This window comes from Papaver somniferum, chromosome 4, assembly GCF_003573695.1.
Source record: "Papaver somniferum cultivar HN1 chromosome 4, ASM357369v1, whole genome shotgun sequence".
In the NCBI taxonomy this organism is placed as follows: domain Eukaryota; kingdom Viridiplantae; phylum Streptophyta; class Magnoliopsida; order Ranunculales; family Papaveraceae; genus Papaver; species Papaver somniferum.
Window position 1 is genome coordinate 24,814,521 of NC_039361.1, and position 23,654 is coordinate 24,838,174.

The 23,654-nt window shown below is 36.7% G+C and overlaps 1 long non-coding RNA gene and 1 pseudogene across 2 annotated transcripts; both read left to right on the forward strand.

Moving 5' to 3' along the window:
- The first annotated feature begins 2,855 nt into the window (after positions 1 to 2,855).
- On the forward strand, positions 2,856 to 4,024 carry LOC113273627. Of its 2 annotated transcripts, none has more exons than XR_003322523.1 (3): positions 2,856 to 2,868; positions 3,223 to 3,304; positions 3,962 to 4,024. It is a non-coding gene; the product is annotated as an uncharacterized LOC113273627 (long non-coding RNA). The 2 variants fall into 2 exon arrangements; XR_003322522.1 differs by having other exon boundaries at positions 2,857 to 2,868; positions 3,958 to 4,024.
- Positions 4,025 to 6,042: 2,018 nt separating this feature from the next.
- LOC113272199 lies at positions 6,043 to 13,881 on the forward strand (annotated as a pseudogene).
- The last annotated feature ends 9,773 nt before the right edge of the window (positions 13,882 to 23,654 follow it).

The window sequence follows — 23,654 nt, forward strand, 5'->3', positions numbered from 1 at the left end:
GTTGATCAGGACAGAAATCCAGAAGCTTTTTCGAGGTTGAAGTTATTGGGTTATAAATATTAAGATGCTTAGAACTGTAACTTAAAACATTCCCACTCTTCGTAAAATCCAATAGTCCTTCATTGCGAAGTCTAAACTCTTTAGTCGAACCCAATGACTGGGATTGTTCCTCCTGCCCTATTGTGTCGTGTCATGCTTAGAACAAGGTAGTGGAAGCTGTTCTCGAAAGTTTTCATTACCCAAGTCAAATACGGCAATCGTCCGGCTTTTGTCCTTCACCCAATAAAGAGCTCCATTTAGGAAGACACCTTGTCCGCTGGTAAAATTGGGAAAGTCGGAATGGAACTTTGCAACAGTTCTCCATCCATTACCACGACCAAGAGTGTATAGCATGATGTGTACGGAGTGGTCACTGTATTTTCTATACATTGAAACAATTTTATACTCATTGGTTGAAGGAAGGTAACCAAATCCAGTTAACCAATTATGACCGGGAACTCTCCTAGGTTCAGGAATTATAACATATAACATACTCTCTGGTCATGGGGTAACAAATACAAAAATTAGAAGACGTATCACGAAGACAGATTAAACCATTAAACGAACCAAAAAAAACATTCTTAAACTCCAACGGTGAAGTAAATTTGGTCCTTGTGATCTTAATAGGTGTCTCATGATTCTCATTATATTCAAAAGTGAAAAATACTAGAACCCCCTACTATATGGGTTCAATATATAGAAGCCCCACTAAATGGATCCTACACTATCAACTCCATTCTTTCACATTTGCATATTTCTAGGCCCAGAACTTTTATTTTAAGGCCTTGATAATAAAGTGACATTTTCGTAATGACAGTATTACCCTTTTCTATATATACAAGCATAAAATAAGTAGATACACTTTCATTTCTCAATTTTCTTTCTCTCTCTTGCCTCTCTCTCTCGTCTGTAGAGAAAACCATTTCTAGGGTTTTCTCAGATTCATTTTTCACTTTTCGAATCAATTTGATTTAATAGAAATTTCGTAAAATCATTCGTCATTGAGGATCTGGAGATTCTGCTGATGATGTTTATGGATTTGTTAAACTTAGTTCGAATATCTCTGTTTTACGAAGAAGAAGATGATGTTTATGGATCCTTGACGATGATGACGATGATGTTCAATCAAATAATCGATTGAACTTAATAGATGTGATCCGCGTCTGGATTTTTCAGTTGATTCGAAGATGTGAAAAGTATTGATTCAAATTTATAGATCTGAATGATTTAAGATTTTTCAGTTGATTTGAAAAATTAATCAATTTATAGATCTGAATGATTCGATTCCAATTTATTTAACAACTGATCATCTATGTACGAACTCTCAATTGATTCTAGTTTGTTGTTTCAAATCTACTCCATGTAAGGTTTTCTGATTTGAAGTTGTCGTTTCTTTTAATTTCGGAAATCAAGAAGAATCATCACTGTTTCGGAAGAACAGCAACAGAATCAAGGCACGTTTTGATTTTTAGTTGTTGTTATTGTTTGTAATTTCTCGATTCAATTTTAATTCCGTTCTCTATTTCAATTTTGATTCAGTTTTATCGCAAATTTGATTTCCTATGAAAATCAATCTTGATCTGTTTTTGATCATTTAATTTTGTTTTGTTCATTTAGATTAGGTGATTTTCAGTTGGATTGGAGAAAAATTAAGGAATGTGTGGATTCAATTTTATAAATCAGGTGTGTATAGATTTATTTAGGAGAATGATGTTTTCCTATGAGGTCAAAGACTGTTGGTTTTCAATTATGGTTGAAATTACTACAACAATGCTACTTACTGTCATTTTGCATCATGTGATTCATGGTTTGATTGTGAAACTGAGTTTTTGAGTTAATGATTTGAAGTTGATTGAATGGAAGCTTGAACCTGAAATCATACATGAAGTATTGCAGACGAGCTTTTTTTCCTCACACTTCAGGTTTAGGTTTGATATGTGTAACTCTTAGTTACATTAGAATAATACATGTGTAACTCTTAGTTATAGCAGAGAAATGCATATGTAACTGGTGATGTTGTTGTATTGTTGAGTATTGAATCTACTTTGTTGAGTCTGTAACTCTGTAGCCACTCTTGAGGTGAGGATATGCCTTTGTTATATACTTTTTGCAGTTAAGTTTTGATGGATATTATGTCGCCAAGGGTTCAGATGTGCATTGTGTGTTGCATGTTTTGATTTCCATTTGGAAGATTGATGAATATGTTTTATTCTGTTTACAGGTTAGAGATAGTATGTGGTTTTGCTGTAGTGGCCTTGTTGGAGCCAGATAAACAAGTTATGGTGCTAGGAGGCAATAAGGGTATGTAACTTCCAGATGTGTAACTACTAGTTACACAAGCTAAATAGATGTGTAATTTCTAGTTACACATGATAATTAGATGTGTAACTTTTACTTACACATGCTAATTAGATATGTAACTTTGTATTAGATGTATTCATTTGAACTTTGTATTAGGAAGAGAAATGTTTATTTGTTGTAAGTTATCTGACCTTTTTTGGGTGTGTAACTATTAGTTACACATGCTAATTAGATATGTAACTTTTATTTACACAAGTTAAATGGATGTGTAGCTACTAGTTACACATGCTAATTAGATGTGTAACTTATATATACACATGATAGAATGCAGTTTACACAAGCATTGTATATATGTAACTGCAGTTTACACAAGCATTGTATATATGTAACTACAGTTTACACAAGATGTGCATATGAGATGTGAAGACGTTGAGGTGAAACTTTATTTCAAGCAGTGTGCGTATGAGATGCAAGCAGTGCTGAGCTTCGATGCTCGTGTTGTTGGAAGTATACTTTGAAGACATTGAGGTGAAATTTTATTTCAAGTTTTTTTTACTTTTTGTTCTTTATTAAACAAGAGGTTATTTACTGATTTTCAAGTGTTTTTCATCTTTGCTTTGCATTTTTGTTTTTTCTCCTGATTTATGATTATTGAAAAGCTAATTTGAACATGAACTTGTGACCCATCGATTGTTTATGTTGAGGAAAATATTTGAGTTTTTCGTGGTTAAATGTTATTAAATGCTGGTTGTAGACTTTAGAGGATGAACAAGTATTTCGAGTGTTTACTTGAAGTGAGGATGGTTAGTTCTGTTATTGCAATGTCTGGGGATTATGTATTTCAATACTGATTGAGGCTTTGTTGTACACTTTATGTTGCAGGCGTTTTTTTGGGACAGTTCATGTGTTGGCTTATGGAGTATCTACCTTAAACAGTGCAGTTGCTTGTAAGAAATGCTAAAAGGTCAGTCTTGTGCCTTATTATACATTTCATTTAGTTTTTGAAACATTAAACAAAATAAGCAAAATGTAAATGTGCTAGGGTAGGAGTAATAATTAGCGGATATATTTGTTGAATTCTTTGTATTGTGTTGCGTCTTCGGTAGCTGAATAGATGGTATCTGAAGACCTCTAGTTTTCATACATTGTTTCTGCTACATAATTTTTTGCAATGTTACTTGCTTACACGGGAAAAGCATATCTTAGAATGTGAATGGTGACTACTACATTAGTTGACACTGATGTCTTTTGAAGCTTGTTAGTTTTGATGCTTTGATGAATTTTTTTGCCAGAGGTACACAATTAGGCTCAGTATTTGATGATTACATAAGTCATATGTATGTGTAATTCCTAGTTACACATGCTATATGCATGTGTAACTTCCAGTTACACTAGCCAGATGCATGTGTAACTTCTAGTTACACTAGCCATATGCATGTGTAACTCTTAGTTACAGATGCTAAATGCACATGCAAAAAGTGTTATTCTTATTTTTGGTAATTTTATTAACAGAAAGTTGATTCATTTTTCATGAAATATTATATGTAAGGTTCTATAGAATCTGAGAAACTATTATATGTTCTATATACACTGAAACTATTTTTGTGTTCAACGAAGACAGGAACCGCAGTCATGGTTTGCTATTTGTGGTATTGGTCTCGCTGGAACTGGAGTTAACGCTGAATGCACAAGTCAGATGCATGTGTAACTCTCAATGACACTAGATAGACGCATATGTAACTCTCGATTACACTACACAGATGTGTGTGTAAATTCTAGTTACACATGCTAAAAAATTGTTGTAAACGAATATTAAAGTAATACATGTATTTTTTTATATTTTCTTTTTGATGTCTATTTTTTGCATATATATACAAGTGTAACTTTGCATTACACATGTCATAAGGATGTGTAACTTCTGGATACACATGCCATATGCATGTGTAACTTCTGTTTACACATTCACACTGTACTTTAATAATTTCGGGCCTAAATTTAATAATTTTGGGCCTAGATTTAAATTATATTTAATTACGGGCTTGACAATATGCATAAGGGTATCAAGATCTTTTAATAATTCGGGGCCTAGATTTAAACTTCTTTTAACTAAGGGCCTCATATTATGGGTTACCCATGGGTGGGGCCTGAGCCTAATTTTCCCTATTCAAAATAGTAAAACTTTTTATTATTAGCCAAGGCAAAAAAAACTCAACTTACCAGAATCAGCATAATGATTAATGAGACGATTTAAATGCAGATGAGGAAAGGATGGATGTCGAATAAGGTCTTTCCACGTTTTGGATACTAACTTGCAATTTGGAACTAATTCAAAATATGTCTAATGCAATTTCTATGGGAGGCTATCGAGATTATCCATAAAAAACCCTTTGTTGTGCTTAAGAAACATTGATTTAGGTATCCGAACTTTTATAGGGTTAATGGAAAACCCTATTTGAGAAGGTATATATATATATATATTATTTTTTTGATGCAAGCCTATTTCAGAAGATCTGTTTGGTTGAAAGAATAAGTATTCCCCATATATACACTGAATTAATTCCGCGTTATAACTGACACTGCATGCCGCATGCACTTGATGGCAGAGCCAGCCACGGGACCACAATGGTTCAAAAGTTGTGTCATGCCGCTTTGGAAAAGTCTCACAGCATGCATGTTCCAGGGAATATGCAATTAGATAATCGGTGTTTTACCCATTGAGTTAGCACATTTCATGGAAATCCAACACTTAGGAAGACCACATAATCTTCCAAATACGACTTGCTCTAGTTGTGCTTGGGCTTGTGATGTATTCCAGCACAAACATTTGCGTCTATCTGACTTCAACCATCCTCAGTCCGGTGCGGCTACGATGTGGTCAGGTCACATCATTCAAGTATGTGGTCCATCTTTAAATAGTGACACATGGTTTTTTTGTTCTCCAAAACAATTTATAACCTAACTTTTTGTCTTAACTTCCTACTTTTTCTCAAAAAGATAAAGAAATTACGGAGATTTAAAGGGGGCAGATTTTTAATATAAGTACGTGTCAAAATATGAAGAGGGCCACATACAAAATATATGTGGCCCGACCACATCATAATCCGAGCGCCCTCAGTCATCACACACACCTCTTTAGTCCAACCTTGGAATTGTGTGCATCCTGATTTTTAAGATATATGTTTCTGCTCTTTTGATGGTAAAGAGCTCCTTTTGGACACATAAAATATGTATCTGCTGCACAGATAAATATCAGGAAATTTTCTTTCGACAAATTAGAGACCTACAAAGATACCAGCTTTTGTGCAAGCAAGTGTGCTTGCAGTTGCAGCAAAATCCATGGCCTCGATCAACTTTAAAAAAAATAAACAAAAAAAGGTGGTGATCAATAAGGGTACCACGTGGCTGTGCCAGTGCCATAATTTCTAACTGATTTGGTGTATTCTAGGGACCAGTGCCACCATTTCTAACTACTTCTCTGATTTGCCCCAATCTTGCATTTATATTGTAGGAGAGTTTAATTTTATATATCAGTTGTTGTTATGGAAACCTGTTCTAGTAATCTCAACTGTGATTTGCTGATTATTTTCACCGTTTTATCTGTTCTTGATCTCTATAACATTTTAAGCTTCTATCTTTGAAAGATTGGATTGCATAGAACGGAAGAGATTCCAGCTTTTTGTATCGGACAGTTTGCTTGCAGCAATGGCCTCAACTATAAAATTCTTTGCTTCTTCTATTTCCAACTCACCTTTACATGGAACTTTGGAAACCCAATGTCGGGTTAGAGGTCGATTTCGTGCATTTGGAAGTCATAATTCAATGTCAACCTCAAATAAACAAGAATTAATGGGATGGTCGGCTTTTGTGAATGCAAAAGAAAAAATTAGTTGTATAGCTGATGAAGGAAAGTCAAAAATTGCTAAAAGTTGTCAGGAGTTGGAAGTTTTGTGGGATGATGGATATGGAACTAGTAGTGTAAAAGATTATCTTGATATATCAAGAGAAATGGTTAAGAAGACTGATGATGGTGGGCCACCTCGATGGTTTTGCCCGGTTGAATGTGGTAAACCAATTAAAGGCTCTCCTGTCCTTCTTTTCTTGCCTGGTAATTTGTTGTTTATTAGAAAAATTATGAAACTGTTAATTTTCACGTTAGATTTCTTTAACATAACATGTAGTTATTCATATTCAATAGAATCTTTTTTTTTTTTTTTGACGAAATTATGCATTCTTAAAATCTGAAAATGTTCTTTCTTGCATTACTTTTGGCAGGAAAGGATGGTACTGGGTGGGGACTTGTTTTGCACCACAAATCCCTCGGGAAGTAAGATAATTTTCGATATGTATATGTAGGGCATTTGTGTCACGTCAAGAAATACAGCTTAGACTTCCGTTTTATGCTATGAATGCAGGGTTTTTGAAGTTAGATGTTTGCATATTCCTGTTAATGATCGCACGCCACTTGAAGGTATTGATACTTATGGTTTTTGTGTTCTCCGCAAAGTGTTTGCTGAGTCCTATATATATTGACAGCTACTTATCGAAAGTTGTCCTAAAGATCGGTAGAAGAATGTGGCTCGATAGTGATGCTTACAGATACCCTGATTATGTTAGATTAATCTTGGCATGATTTCGTATTTCCATGAGTGGTTTCTAATTGGTAGTTTTTTTAACCAAAGGGCTGTTGGAAATCATCGAAAACACTGTAAGGGTTGAAGATGCTCCATTTCCAAATAAACCTATTTATTTAGTTGGGGATTCTATGGGAGGATGCTTAGCACTTGCAGTTGCTGCTCGTAACCCTACTATTGATCTAGTACTTGTACTATCCAATCCAGGTCAGTGTCCACAAGAGGATTAATGGTTCTTTCAACAAGTGTTTTTCTGTTTTGTTAGGATCCTGAACTGTGAACTGATTTTGTTGTGGTTCAGCAACATCATTTGGCAAGTCAGTCTTGCAACCTTGCCTCCCAGTCTTGGAAGCTTTGCCTGATAGCTTCCATATTAACCTTACTTACCTTCTTAGCATTATCGCAGGTACGTGTTTTTCTCCTCAAACCATACAAAGATGTATAAATGCTTTTTATGTTTTGACTAGAATTTCAAGAATTCTCTGATGAAAGTTCTGAATCACAACTATGTTTACTGTTGAATTCTGAATTGTCTTCATTTCAGGGGACCCTATGAAGTTGGCGGCAGTCGGTGTTGAAAAAAGCCTCCCTCTTGCACAAACACTTAAACAAATGCTGAGAAACCTGATGACCTTGTTACCACGTATTTCTGTAAGAACTACGAACGAGTCTCAATATTGATGATTAATTCCTCGAGTCTCTAGTTCCTTGTCCATTAAAAGCGTAAAAGAAACTATCTGTTGTATAAGCCTCTAGGTTCCTTTACTTTTGAATTAGTTTGATCATTTTCCTGCAGAATTTGACGGATGTTTTACCAAAGGAGACTCTTCTGTGGAAACTTAAGCTTTGTAAAGTTGCAGCAGAATATGCTAATTCTCATCTCCATGCCATCAACGCTGAAGTGCTAGTTCTTGCAAGGTGTCTATTCTTGCAAATCTGTTGAACTGGATACTTTTCGTTATTAATTCCACATCAAAGTTTTTATTTATCTTTGAAACCTGTTTTGTACATTTACATTTTAGTGGAAAGGACAATATTTTACCAAGTAGAGATGAAGCTCGACGGCTTTGGACCTCGTGACTAAACTGCAAGGTTCGACATTTTAAGGACAACGGCCACACCCTTCTATTGGTATGCTTCATATCTTAAAAAAAATGGGCGTGCAACTAAATTTCATGATACAGTAGTAAGCTTACAAGCAAGTTTAATTATTCATCCTGAAACATTACCTACATGATATTATTGTGCAGGAGGATGGTCTAAATTTGTTGTCTTTCGTTAAAGCTACACACATGTATCGTCATTTTGCAAGGCACAGTTACATCTCAGATTTCATTCCAACTAGTTTATCAGAGTTCAAAGACATATGTCTGCAAGGTTTCTCGTGAGTAAGCTCAATCATCACATGTTATCAATATTCTACTATGATTCATGTTTTATCAAACACCGGACATATGCCCATGGACATATTTTTTATTTTTGCTTGTTTTGTTTATTAATCTTATCGGTGTATTAACTGTAGAGCGCTAACAACATTTACAAGTCCGGTGATGCTTTCTATTAGGAGAGTTATATTTATGGGCTCGAGACTCTCAGTTTGAGACCCAAGACCACAGTCTCAGTTCACAGTTATCACCACTGTTATGGACAGTCCAATGATTCCATTGTGATGGACAGTCCAATGATTCAACTGTTATGGACAGTCCATTGTAAGGTCGAACTCTAGGGTTGTATATCTTGTATAAGAGGAAGATTGAATGAATGAATGGGATACGAAAACTATTTTGATATATGTGTTTTACAAAATCTAACATGGCATCACGAGCCAGAGTTGATTAACACGAATAAACCCTAGAACAGTAACCATGGCGGATGATACAGAATCATCTAAAAGAGGAAAAGAGGTAGAAAACAACATGCAAAAGAAGAAACCAGAATATCATCTGGGATCAAGTGATGGACCAGGGATTATCATCACACCTATTGTATTAAAGGGAGCAAACTATGATGAATGGGCTAGAGCAGTGAGAAGATCATTGATAGCCAAACGAAAATTTGGTTTTGTTGATGGAACCATCAAAGAACCAACAGAACCTGAGGAGTTAGAGGAGTGGATTGCAGTGCATTCGATGCTGGTCTCTTGGATCAGCAATACATTGGAGACAAATATTAGATCAACGTTGGGGGATTATGATGATGCGAGCATGTTATGGATGCACTTGAAGAGGAGATTTTGTGTTGTAAGTGGAACTCGGATCTGCCAGTTGAAAGCTGCCTTAAGTGAATGCAAACAGAAGAAAACTGAGGAGGTTGCAGTGTACTATGGGAGATTGAACAAGATATGGGATGAGATGGTGACGTACATGAAGATACCAAAGTGTAGCTGTGGCCAGTGCACGTGTAACATTGCAACACAGGTTAGTACGTTGAGAGAAGAAGATTTCTTACACTATTTTTTGATTGGTTTGGATACCATGTATAGCTCCTTGCGTGAACAATTACTGGCAAGAGAACCACTGCCATCTATAGATGTGTCTTATCAAGCTGTGGTTAATTCGGAACGTCTAAAATTGGGGGAAGGAGTTGTGTCGTCTCAGACACAGGAAAATATTATGGCGTTCAAGGTTCAGTCAGATCAGCGTCCATACAATAATATGTATGATCCTAACAAATTTTGCAAGCATTGTAGCCGAGAAGGGCACTCACAGGAAGGGTGTTTTCAGCTGATTGGATACCCGGAATGGTGGGGTGACAGACAAAGAGGTGGAAGAGGATATGGTCGAGGAGGCCGAACTGGTGGTAGAGCTGGTGGTAGAGGACGTGCTGGTGCCGGTTTTGTGAACAGCAGAGGAGGTAGAGGACAAGACAATATACGTGCGCATAATTTGAACATCTCGGGAGCAACATCATCATCTCATCCTGCCACTGGATCTTCAGGAGATGCATCAGGACTGACAGGCGTGACTGCAAGTCAAGTTCAGCAGGTTCTTGAATATTTAAATTCAAGAAAAATCAGTTCCCAACTCCAAGGTAAGACAAATCAAACATCCTGGATTATAGACACAGGAGCTACAAATCATGTCACGTGTAAAAGAGATGATATGATAAATGTAAAAGATATTAGAGCATGTTCAGTGGGACTGCCGGACGGAAAATATGCTCACTCTGAGAAAATAGGAACAGTTATTCTTCCTGGTGGTTTGAGATTGGACAATGTGCTTTATGTGCCACAGATAACTTGTAACTTGATTTCGGTTACACAACTCATTGATGAGGTAGTATGTAATGTTCAATGTACTAACACTTTATGTCTTATACAGGACCGGTTGACGAGGAAGGTGATTGGAGTGGGTGAGCGACGAGGTGGACTATATATGTTCTGTGGTGTGCCTCCAGTTAAAGTGCTTACGCTGAGTGAAGATACGTATGAGCTGTGGCATCAGCGATTGGGTTATCCTTTTGGGAAGAAGGCATGGCAATTATATGACTTAGACAAGAGACAATTTTTAGTTTCAAGGGATGTAGAGTTTCATGAACATCAGTTTCCTTACATATCTAGGGTACCTGATCAGCCAACTGAGACAGTTCAGGCTAATAATGACGTGTGTTGGAGTGATGATGAAGAAATAGTGCAGCAAGAGAACCCAGAAGATATTACTGAGAACCCAATATACATTACTGAGAACCCAGAAGACAATACTGAGAACCCTGCAGATAATACTGAGAACCCAGAATATATTACTGAGAACCCAGAAAACATTACTGAGAACCCGGAAGACATTACTGAGAACCCTGCAGATATTACTGAGAACCCAGAATATATTACTGAGAACCCTATGGTCTCGAAGGAAGTGACGGACGCTAGTATGGGTAAAGGAAGGAGACAGAAGATTCCGTCTAGTAGGCTCAAAGGTTTTGTTACGCACACTGTACGACAAATAGTCCATCTCATGCTCACTCTCCACAATCGTCATCCTCAGGTACGCCGTATCCTTTGACATATTATGTTAGTTGTGATAAATTCTCTACAGTTCATAAAAAGTTTCTTGCAGCAATTACTGCTGGGTCTGCGCCTAAAAATTTCAAAGAAGCCATGAAGTATCCAGGATGGCGTAAGGCAATGGCAGAAGAAATACGATCTTTGGAAGAACAAGGAACATGGGAATTAGAAGAATTACCGCCGGGAAAGAAAGCTCTTGGTAGTAAATGGATTTACACAGAGAAGTATGATGAGAATGGACAGTTGGTGCGGCTCAAAGCTAGACTGGTGATATTTGGGAATCATCAAGTAGAAGGGTTGGATTACAATGAGACATTTGCACCAGTGGCGAAAATGACGACAGTGCGGACTTTCCTAGCTGTGGCAGCAATTCAGAATTGGGAAGTACATCAGATGGATGTACATAATGCATTTCTTCATGGAGACTTGGAAGAAGAAGTGTATATGAAAATACCACCTGGATTTTCTCAAGGTAAGTCTAATATGGTGTGTAGGATGAAAAAATCTTTATATGGTTTAAAGCAGGCACCTCGGTGTTGGTTTGCAAAATTGTCTGCAGCTTTGAAGAATTATGGGTTTCGGCAATCATATTCTGATTATTCTCTTTTTATCATGACTAAGGGAAAAACCCAACTTAATGTTTTGGTCTATGTGGATGATTTGATTGTTGCGGGTAATGATTTGGTTGCGCTTGATCAATTCAAACGTTACTTGGGAAAATGCTTCAAGATGAAAGATTTGGGAAAATTGAAGTATTTTCTGGGTTTGGAGGTGGCACGGAGTGCACAAGGTTTTTATATGTGTCAACGCAAATATGCGTTGGATATCATCATGGAAGCAGGTTTATTAGGTGCAAAACCTGCAGAATTTCCAATGGAAACTAATCACCGTCTTTCTTTGGACAAAGGAGATTTGTTCACGGATGTGGAAAAATATCGAAGATTGATTGGGCGTTTAATCTATTTGTCTGTGACTCGGCCAGACCTAGCATATTCTGTTCATATTTTGTCTCAATTCATGCAACTGCCGAGAATAGCACATTGGGAAGCGGCTCTTCGTGTGGTTCGATATTTGAAGAAGAATCCTGGGCAAGGAATTCTGTTGCGCTCTGATAGTGGTCTTAATTTGAAAGGATGGTGTGACTCTGATTGGGCTGGTTGTCCCTTAACTAGACGCTCGTTGACGGGTTGGTTTGTTCTTCTTGGGTATTCTCCAATATCCTGGAAAACTAAGAAGCAACATACTGTTTCTCGTTCGTCAGCTGAAGCGGAATATAGATCTATGGCAGCGGCGACGTGTGAATTAAAATGGTTGAAAAAATTACTGGGTGATTTGGGAGTTCATCATCCACATGGAATGCGTCTTCTCTGTGATAGTCAATCGGCTTTGTATATTGCTCAGAATCCAGTTTTTCATGAACGAACAAAGCATATTGAAGTTGATTGTCATCTGGTTAGAGATGCTATCGTGCAGAAGCTTATTACGCCTTCTTACACTCCTACAACAGTGCAATTGGCGGACATTTTTACTAAATCTTTAGGGAAAGCTCAGTTTCAGTTTCTTATGTCCAAGATGGGCATGTGTGACCTCCATGCTTCGTCTTGAGGGAGGGTATTAGGAGAGTTATATTTATGGGATCGAGACTCTCAGTTTGAGACCCAAGACCACAGTCTCAGTTCACAGTTATCACCACTGTTATGGACAGTCCAATGATTCCACTGTGATGGACAGTCCAATGATTCAACTGTTATGGACAGTCCATTGTAAGGTCGAACTCTAGGGTTGTATATCTTGTATAAGAGGCAGATTGAATGAATGGGATACGAAAACTATTTTGATATATGTGTTTTACAAAATCTAACACTTTCCACTCTCGAAGATGGTCAGATTGTGAGGGGCCTTGAAGGGATTCCAAGTAAAGGTCCTGTCATCTTAGTGGGTTATCACATGTTGATGGGACTTGAACTTCCTTCAATTGTCGGAGAAATCTTGATGGAGAAAAAAGTTATGGTTCGAAGTATCGGACACCCAATGTTGTTTTCTCCAAACAATGAAACTTCGTCAAGTGAGTTGTCAAGGTTTGACGTAATGACCAATTTTGGCACACTACCTGTCTCACCAAGCCACTTGCACAGATTATTGTCAAATAACGAAATCATCCTTCTTTTTCCTGGCGGTGCACGTGAGGCTCTTCACCGCAAGGTGCAGTGTACTTTTTGAAGAACGCCTTTTTCTTTCTCAGATGGTTAATTGGCCACAATGCATTCCCTAAGTTTGTATATACATGCAGGGTGAAGAGTATAAGTGTTTTTGGCCAGAACAACCTGAATTTGTGAGAATGGCAGCTAAATTTGGGGCAACAATTATTCCATTTGGAGTTGTTGGAGTGGATGATATTTTGCATTATGTTTTGGACTACGATGATCAGATGAAAATTCCATTCACGCGGGACTTTATAAACAAAATAAATCAAAATATTGAAAATATAAGGTACCAACTCGAGCATGTCCGTTTTTCTTATTTAAATTCATTTTGTTAAATGAGTCAAATGGTAACATCTTCTTTTTGCTGCAAATCTACCATTAACTAAACTGGTTTATGTTGCATAGGATCGATGCAAAAGGGGAGGTCGCTAATCAGGACATGTTCGTCCCGGGTGTTTTGCCAAAGATACCAGGACGCTTCTATTACCTATTTGGAAAACCAATTGAAACAAAACGGATGAAACAAGAATTGAAAGACAAAGACAATGCAAATACAACGTACTTGCAGATAAAATCCGAGGTTGAAAACATCATGTCATATTTGGTAAAGAAGAGAGAAAAAGATCCATAAAGAGGTATACTTCAGAGAACTATTTACAAGGCCATGAAAGCTCCCGCGGATCAAGTTCCTACGTTTGAACTGTAATTAGATTTTGTTGTTTATCTGAATCATTTGTATATTATTCTGGTAATTTAGTTATCAATTAGCTAATGCTGAGAAATAAAATCTAATTATGCTGCATATACTTATTCAACTCTGACGTAGAACTCATAAAATTGAGATTGATGATACAAAACGGACCAACAGCACGTGATCTGTTATCTGTATATAATACTCGTTAAGATACTGTCAATAACATTTAGCTTAGCAAAAAGTTTCTGAAAATGCAGCTCATATATAGAACATATATAATGATGATAAAATTAATTCAAAATTTCAAAGAGAATATTACCAGCAATTATAATTATGTTCTAGGAATCTCATCCCTCCTAGAACTGCTTCACTCTCATCCGTCTCGTGGCTCTCTGCATCCTCGAATTTTTTTTCCCGACTGCATTATTTTAGCATCTTTTTCTCCCAGTTCTTTCAACGAAACCAAAGTGTTCTTGTGAGGGAATATTTCACAAAATTCTTAATCCATTACTAGCCTTCTTGTGGTCAAAGTTATGGGATCATAAATATTGAGATAGTTAGATGAACTGTAACTTATAAAACGCCCACTCTTGGTAAAACCTAACACTTCGTTGTTAGGAAGATTGAACGTTCTAGTCCGACGGTATTGTCCCCCCTCCTGCTTTGTATATAGCCATGTGCTGCTATAAAATATGCTGCTGTGTTTCTCAGTGCAGATTCTACATATCAAAAGCCTCCCTAAGACCCCTAATCTACTTATCCATAAAGGTCTAGGTGGCGAATCAGGTAGTGGAATCTGTTCACGAAAGTTTTCATCAGCCAAGTCGAAGACCACAATCATCCAACTTTTAATGTTCACGAAATAAAGAGATCCGTTCAGAAAGACACCTGGTCTGTCGCAAAGTTCGTTGTGAAGGTCAAGGTCAAGCTTTTCAACGTTTCTCCATGCACTGCCACTACCAAGAGTATATATCACGACCTCAAAAGAGTAGGGAAAATAGGCATCTTTATACATCGCGAAAACTTCGTACTCATTGGTTGAAGGAAAGTAACCGAATCCAGTTAACCAATAATGGCCGTACTTTATATTTGGTTTAGGAAGAATAACATACTCTTTAGTCATGGGGTTACAAATACAAAATCTAAATTCGAGATCGTTAAGACAGATCAAACCATTAATCGAACCAACATAAAAATTACTCTTAAATGGGGAAGGATGTTTGTACCTTATGATCTTATTGAAAGATGTCTTATGATTCTCGTTATATTCAAAATAGTAGAATTTTTTTCCCTCAGCCAAAGCAATAAAAAACTCAACATACCAGAATCTGCATAATGATTACGACGATCGAAGTGCATGCAAGAGAAGATGGATACTGAATAATATTTCTCAATGTTTTGGATGCTAACTTGCAATCTATTACAGATTCACTTGGGTGGTAGACGGGTGAGAACGTCTAATACAATCTCTATGGGGAGAATATGGAAATTATCCATCAAAACCTTCTTGATGAAGAAAATTAACAGGCTAGCTAGGATCGATGTACATAAAAGAGATCGGGGTACTATTGATGAAAACAGGAAGTAGGGTTGATGGAAATTCCTTTCTTGGATCGGAAGATTTGTTGAAAGCATTAAAACTGCCAAACATGCCGCGTGCACCCTACGGAAGATGGCCCCAGGATCAGACTTGGAGATTTTCAGAGGGGACATGTGCCTATCAATGTTCCCAAGGAGAATGAACGCGCAATGTATTCATTAGTCAATAAGGTTCCCGGTTTTCGAGTGAGTTACCTTAGATTATGATGATCAGAAGGAATTCCGTTCGCTCGAGACTTTATTAACAAAATAAATCGAGCTACAATAAATATAAGGTACTACTCGAGTATGTTTGTTCTTAGTTAAAAAATCATTTTGTTGAATGAGTGAATTGAAAAATCTTCTTTTTGCTACAAATTCTGTCATTAGCTGAGCTGGTTTATGGTGTTTAGAATTGATGCAAAGGGGGAGATCGCTAATCATGAGACGTTCGTTCAGGGTGTTTTGCTAAAGATACCAGGACATACGGCTTTGTTTCCTATTTGGAAAGCCAATTGAAACAAAAGGGATGAAATAAGAATTGAAAGACAAAGATAATGCAACTGCAAATGTAATGTACTTGAATATAAAATCAGAGGTTGAAAACATCATGTCATATTTGGTAAAGAAGAGAGAAAAAACCCATACAAAAATATACTTCAGAGAAAGACTTACTAGGCCAGGAAAGCTCACATGGATCAAGTTCCTACCTTTGAACTAGGGGTGCCAACGGGTTTTGTAAGGTCCGGGTAGTATACTATTCAGAACCGGACCCGATTAAATAAGACGGTTCCGGGTCCTAACGGTTTCGGGTCCGGTTCTCAATTGTATGGATCTGGAATCGGACCCGATAAAAATGACGGGTAATTATCGGGTCCGGGTAATTACTGGTTATTTGATGAGGGATTTACTGTTTAGTCCACAAAATCCGACCCGGGTTACTGGCTAGTCCAGCGCCAAAAAATATTTACTCCTTAATCCAAAAAAGTTTTAAAAAGAGTAAAATTACTCTACTAACCCTAGTATATAACATTACATATAATAATATATATTACATATGTAGTATACTAGTTACTACTAGTATACTAGTATATACTAGTAGTAATTTGTAGTAACTAGTATGTAGTATGTAGTAATAACATACGTAGTATGTAATATACTAGTAGTAACTAGTATGTAGTATGTAGTAATAATATATATAGTATGTAGTATACTAGTAGTAATATGTTATGTATTGATACTACATATTGATATGTAGTATGTTATGTATTGATACTACATATTGACATGTAGTATGTTATATATTGATATGTAGTATAATAATACATATGTTACTACATATTACATATGTAGTATACTAGTAGTAATTAGTAGTAACTAGTAGTAACTAGTATGTAGTATGTAGTAATAACATATGTAGTATGTAATATACTAGTAGTAACTAGTATGTAGTATGTAGTAATAACATATGTAGTATGTAGTATTCTAGTAGTAACTAGTATACTAGCATACTAGTAGTAGTATGTTATGTATTGATACTACATATTGACATATAGTATGTTATATATTGATATGTAGTATGTTTGATATGTAATATGTTATATATTGATACTACATATTGATATATAGTACGTTATGTATTAATACTACATATTGATATGTAGTATGTTATATATTGATATGTAGTATGTTATATATTGATACTAGTATGTAGTAACATACTACTAGTAACATTTACATGTGTTGATACTAATTAGATCTGGAAGGGTGTTTTAGGAATTTATAAAATACACTTTATAGTTTCCACGAAGTTTTTTGGACTACAGAGTAAATAATCTAGTCCAAAAACATATTTTTGGACTGGAGATTAAATCTTTTCCACGAGTGGACTAACCATTAACTGGGTCTGCTAGAACTGGACTAGCCAGTAATTCCTATTATTTGATCCAGTGTAAATCTTCAACTATCACATACAAATGTAAATTTGCTGAGTGACCAAATGCCCTGTGCAGTGTGACTTATAATTTCTCATACTTAGTGGAAAGACAAAAATTCCAAAATCCCGTAAACATTTGCGTCTTCATACCTGATGATGCATATTGCAGTATAAACATTGGTACGGTGAATTGGTATAGCAAGTAGCAACCGTATCTAATAACTCATACCCAGTGAAACAAGTGGCATCGATTCATTCCCTAACAAATATGTGTATGTGTACTTCTTGTATAACATTACTGGGTATAAACTCTATCATCTGGAACTTCTAAACTAATTAACATTTTTATGAACATTCTAAAGCCCGAGAAGAATGACGATATAGAATTTTCTTTATGGGAATTGAATAGACTTTGTAAGTCAGTAAAGTGAGTGAAATGATTTCTTATTTCCTAATCACTTATTTTACTGTCAAACTAATCATACATTCATAGTGATATAGCAGCTTGATCATTACGATATTGGCTACAGAAACATACAGAATTCAACCACTGTACATTAATGAATCTTCGTTAAGGATTTTCAAAAAAATTTCATTTCATAAGATCTTGTTATAGACTCACAGAAAGACATTTACAAGAGAAATTCAAAGCCTGTGTAGTAGATAGATAATTCATTACCTTGTTATAGACTCACAGAAACACATACAGTCTTATTTTAGGAGTTTATGCAAAATTAAGCCGGGTACCCGATACCCGGCGGGGACCCATTGGGTAGAACCTATAAGGACCCGACTCTTATCGGTTCCAAACGGGTCTACCCGACGGGTATTATTTTCGTTAATGGATCCGATATTAGGACCCGGACCCGGACGATCCGGTTCGGTTCCGGGTAAACGGGTACCCGTTGGCAGCCCTACTTTGAACTGTAGATTATATTTTCTTGTTTATCTTTTACTCAATGTAATCTGACTCATATCTGTATTCTCAATTTTTTCCAACTCCATTATTTTAGTATCCTTTTCTCCCAACTCTTTCAACGAAACTAATGTGTTCTTGTGAAGGTATACTTCTTGATAATATTGTTCAGCACCGAAATCCATCAGCATTTCCGTTGTTGAAGTTTTTGGATCCTAAATATTGAGATAGTTAGATGAACTGTAACTTAAAACACAACCACTCTTTGTAAAACCTAATACTTCCCTATCACTTAAATTGAACTCTTTAGTCCAACCCAACGACTGGTATTGTTCCTCCTGCTCTTTTGTGTCATGATAATCATTATGCATTCTATATAGCCATATGTCATAAAATGTGTTGTCATATGATGAGCCGCCCTTCGTAGTATAGCTCAAAAGCCCACCTAAAACCCCTAATCTACTCCTCCAATGACGCGAAGCAGGTATTGGAATATGTTCACGAATGTTTTCATCAGCCAAGTCGAAGACCATAATCATTCCACTATATGTGCTCATAAAATAAAGAGCTCCATTCAGAAAAACACCTATTTTGTTGTTGTAAAGATTAAAATCAAGAATTCCAACATTTCTCCATCCACTGCCACTACCAAGAGTATATATCAGGACCCCAAAAGAGAACCTCTTTATATATTGCTAAAACTTTGTACTCATTGGTTGTAGGAAGGTAACCAAATCCGCTGAGCCGATCAAGACCGAGATTTATCTTTGGTTGAGAAAGAATAACATACTCTTTAGTCATGGGGTTCCAAATACAAAAATTCGATGTGGGATCACGAAGACATATCAAACCATTAATTGAACCAAAAAAAGCATTCTTAAATGGAAAAGTAAATTTGATCCTAGTGATCCTAAAAGGTGTCTCATGATTCTCGTTATATTCAAAATATGAGAGGCTTTCATTATCAGCCAAAGCAAGAAAACTCAACTTACCCGAATCGGCGGAACGATTAAGACGATCTAAGTGCATCTTAGAGAAAGATGGATATTGAATTAGATTTCTCCATGTTTTGGATACTAACTTGCAATCTATAACAGATTCAGTTGGTAAACGAGTGAGAATGTCTACCGTAATCTCTATGGGGAGAATCTCGAAATTATCCGTCAAAACCCGTTACATAAAAGAGATCCGAATATTTATAGGACTACTGGAAAAACCCTAGATATTGTTGAAGGAAACAAGATCCACATGCAGAATGGTAATAGATATGGGTTGATGGCATAACCGGTTTCTGTAAAACAATGTTTGGTCCCGGTTTTTAAGTGAGGAACGATGACCCCCTGGGAAGGTGTAGGTAAGTCGTCGTGTAATTATGAGGTGCTCGTAATAATCAAAGTAAGTTACTCCTATGGGCTAAGAAAATTATCATTAAGAAGGTCCAACCAGACGCCTGAAAAAAGGAGTTGACATATTTCTTGTACCTTTTAAGACTAGCAGTATGGTAGATTTTGTTAGTAGGTCAGTCAAGGACTAGATTAGGAAATCTAGTTGGTTAAGGAAACCAAGTACTTGTGTCCTAAGTATAGAAGCTTAAGAGGTTTGTCTCTTAAAGCTAAGTTAGGAAACCCTATACTTGTAGGAAAGTAATCCTTGTTAAGGAATGTGTCCAGTCCTATTGATGTGTATAAATAGCATTAGAGAGAACTAGAGAAAACATACCAGAATTAGTAAGAGTTCTCTTCTTCTCTGCTTGAGCGTTGTATATTCCAACCTATATGGTGATATATAAAATTGCTTATTCCTTCCAGAGGATTCAACCTCGTTAAATACTTGTTCTTCTTGTGTGTGTGATTGTGTTCTTGAAAATACCGAGGTACCGTTGTAGCAGTGAAACCTAACGCTTCCGCAGGCTTTGGCGCAACAATTGGTATCAGAGCAAGAAGACGCTCTTGGATATGGATACTCGAATTGCAATTGAAGTGAAGGTATTTTTATGAAGATTGCTTGAGGTAATAAAAATCTCAAAGGTTCTGTTTTTATCTATATTTGGTTGTTTGTGAACAATGGTTGACGGGGACGAAGATCCGAAAAATCCTTTAGGAGAACATTCGGAATCCACAAATAAAGATAAATAAACAAAAGAAGAAATACTTCATTCACATAGATCACAACTCAAGGTAGAAAAGTTTACAAGAACCAATAATTTTGGTTTATGGAGAACGGACGTAATGGATGCTCTTGTTCATCTTGACCTAGAAGAAGCTCTAGAAGGTCATCCAATGGAGATGTCTGAAAAGCAATGGAACAAGATGAATAAATTGTGTCTTGCTTCGATACGAGGGTGTTTAGCAACTGCAGTAAGAGTTAATTATCAGCACTAGACTTCAGCTAAGGATCTCTGGGAAAAGCTAGAGAAGGAATACCTTGTGAAAAACGTGGCCAATAGGATACATCTTAAAAGGAATTTGTATCACTATAACATGAAGAGAGGTGCAACCCTAACCGAGCATATAATAAACTTCTTGCTGAGTTGGTTAACTACGATGAGAAGATCAACGACGAGGAACAAGCTTTGTGTCTGATAAACTCTCTTCCTGAAAAGTATGAACCCGTGATTAAAGCATTAATGCACGACAAGGACAAGATGACATACGTAGAGGTCACTACAACATTGCGTAGTGAGGAGTTCAAGAAGATGGATCGTGAAGACCTTGAAAGTGAAGCTCACAATGACTTGCTTCTTGCAAGAGGTCGTTCAACAGACAAGGGAAAGAAGACTGGTGTTTATGGTAAAGGTAGAGGACGTTCTAAGAGTAGGACGCGACTGCAGAAAGATGAGTGTCCTTGGTGCCATGACTTTGGTCATTGGGCTAAGGATTGTATCAAGCGTAAGGCAAGAGAAGGAGATAATAATAATACTGAGGTGAACATCGATAAAGGTAATGAAGAATCAGATGATGCTTCTGATTTCTCGCTGACTGTGACACCATCAGCTTGTGCTATTACAGATGGTACATGGGTATTAGATACTGGAGCAACATATCATATATGTACATATCGGGACTGGTTCTCAAGTTTTTAAGAGCTTGATGGAGAAGTAGGTACGGGGAAAAATCATACCTGCAGGGTGATTGGGATTGGTAGTGTTCGTATCAAGATGCATGATGGTATGGTTAGAGAGCTGAAGGAGGTAAAATTTGTACCTGCCATAAAGAAGAATCTGATTTCACTCGGAACTTTGGAAGCTAAGGGCTATAAGATAGTCGCTGAAAATGGTGTTCTAAAGGTAATCTCTGGATCTATGGTAATCATGAAGGGCACACGTCATTATAATTTGTACTACTTGATTGGGAGTACAACAACATGGGATGTGTCTATTTCTGAACAAATCGAAAGTGCAGCTACCGAGAAGACGAAACTATGGCACATGAGACTTGCACATCCAGGTGAGAAGTCGTTGCATAGGTTGATTCAACAAGACTTGTTGAAAGGTGTTATTTCCTGCAAGTTAACATTTTGTGAATATTGTGTAAAGGGCAAGAAAACAAGAAAATCTTTGGCACAGCTGTCCATAATACTAGTGGACTTCTTGACTATGTTCACTCAGATGTTTGGGGTCCTTCCAAGAATGCATCATTGGGAGGGAAACATTGGTTTGTGTCATTCATTGATGACTATTCTAGGCGCGTATGGGTTTACACCATGAGGCATAAGGATGAAGTCCTAGAAATCTTTGTGAGGTGGATGTAGTTGAAGGAAATCCTACACTACACCCCTCATATGATTTCATTGTGGATCAACTCATTTTTAGGTTTACACTCTTAATTTTATTGATTAATTTTTGAATGTTCTTACAAGAAAGATAAAGAAATCAAGAATGAACTCTGCTCTGAACTTTCTCTCTCCTATTTACTTGTTTCTTACTCAAAAAAGATCTCTCCCTCATTTGCAACTCGAATGACTATTTATAAGGAAATACATAGTGGATGACACCTAATCTGTCCTTTATTTTCGGATATGGTTTGCGACATTCTCGCAACCTTACAAATGTTAACTTCGCAAGATCTCTAATTTTCGCAAGACTATCACATCTTTCTCATGATCCTTGCTAACGTCGTTTCTGAAATTGTTCTGCGACGCTATTGTGCAGTACCATTGATAATTTCGCTAAGACATAATTTTTGCGAGATTCTGATCCTACATCTTTCCTCTTCTCAAATCTTCTCTGCAAAGTATAGAATGATGTGAGAAATGCCGCAACTGCTTATCTTTTCATATTCCACATTTATCACACGTACTCTCTCTTCCATTTATTTCTTGACACGTCTTCTGTAACCGCTACCTTTCAACCGCTCACGTCTCTTCGTCTTAATGGTGTTTATTTCTTAGAGAAGTAAATTTTCTTTATATACTCTTCTCCCCCCCCCTATTTGCAATTTTCTTTTTACTTTCTCTTCTATTTTTATTCTCTCATCTCTGCTACTCTGTCATTCTTCTGCAAATTCTGCTGCTGTAATTTTTTCTTCCTTCAATTCTTTTACTTTCTATACATTCCCATACTCTGTATTCAAACATGGCTCCAAGTGGTCATAGATATGAGAAGAATCTACAAGATGTCCAAAAAGATCTTGCTAATAAAGGTCTTACACTCTCCCCCATTCCTGGTGTGAATGCCAAATCAATTCTTTCTGTCAAGCTTTTTTCCAATCATAATTGTGATGATCAATCAATCATAATTTCGCTAGTTCAACTTCTCGCAGGTCTCTCTATTCCTCTTTATAACCCAGACATTCCTTTATTTTATGAAATTCTCGCTCATCCGGGATTTTCGCGAGCCATTTTCCAACTAAGTGGGGACTGCATCCGTCTAATGCTAGAGTTCGCTAATCATGGTGCTGGAAGAGGATCTCTTTACTCCAAAGAACTTAGGTATCCAAAATTCTCAGACCTAGAGATAGTTGCTGAGAAATATACAGTGGAGAATTTCTTTGAAAATTACGAACTTATCTCCATAAAGAAAGAGAATACTCGTTGAGGTATTCGATTAAGAAGGAAAGATAACATTGATGAAGCCAAAATTCTTATGCAAGATATTGACTGGAATTCTGGTAAAAATACAACTCCTCGCCAATCCAAAGATGACAAATGGTGTGTCTTTCCTTTAATGCTAAATGGTCCCTACATTGCTGGATCAAACATTCTTCCTGCGAATCTCGCAGCATATCAACCTTGGGTCTTCTCCTGGCCCGAGAAGGAGAAAGAGGTATGTTTCTCTCCTTTAACTTATTTTATATTTCTTTATTGATTTTTACAATTCTGTTCGCTAACTCTTGCGACATTTCGCATATCCAAAAA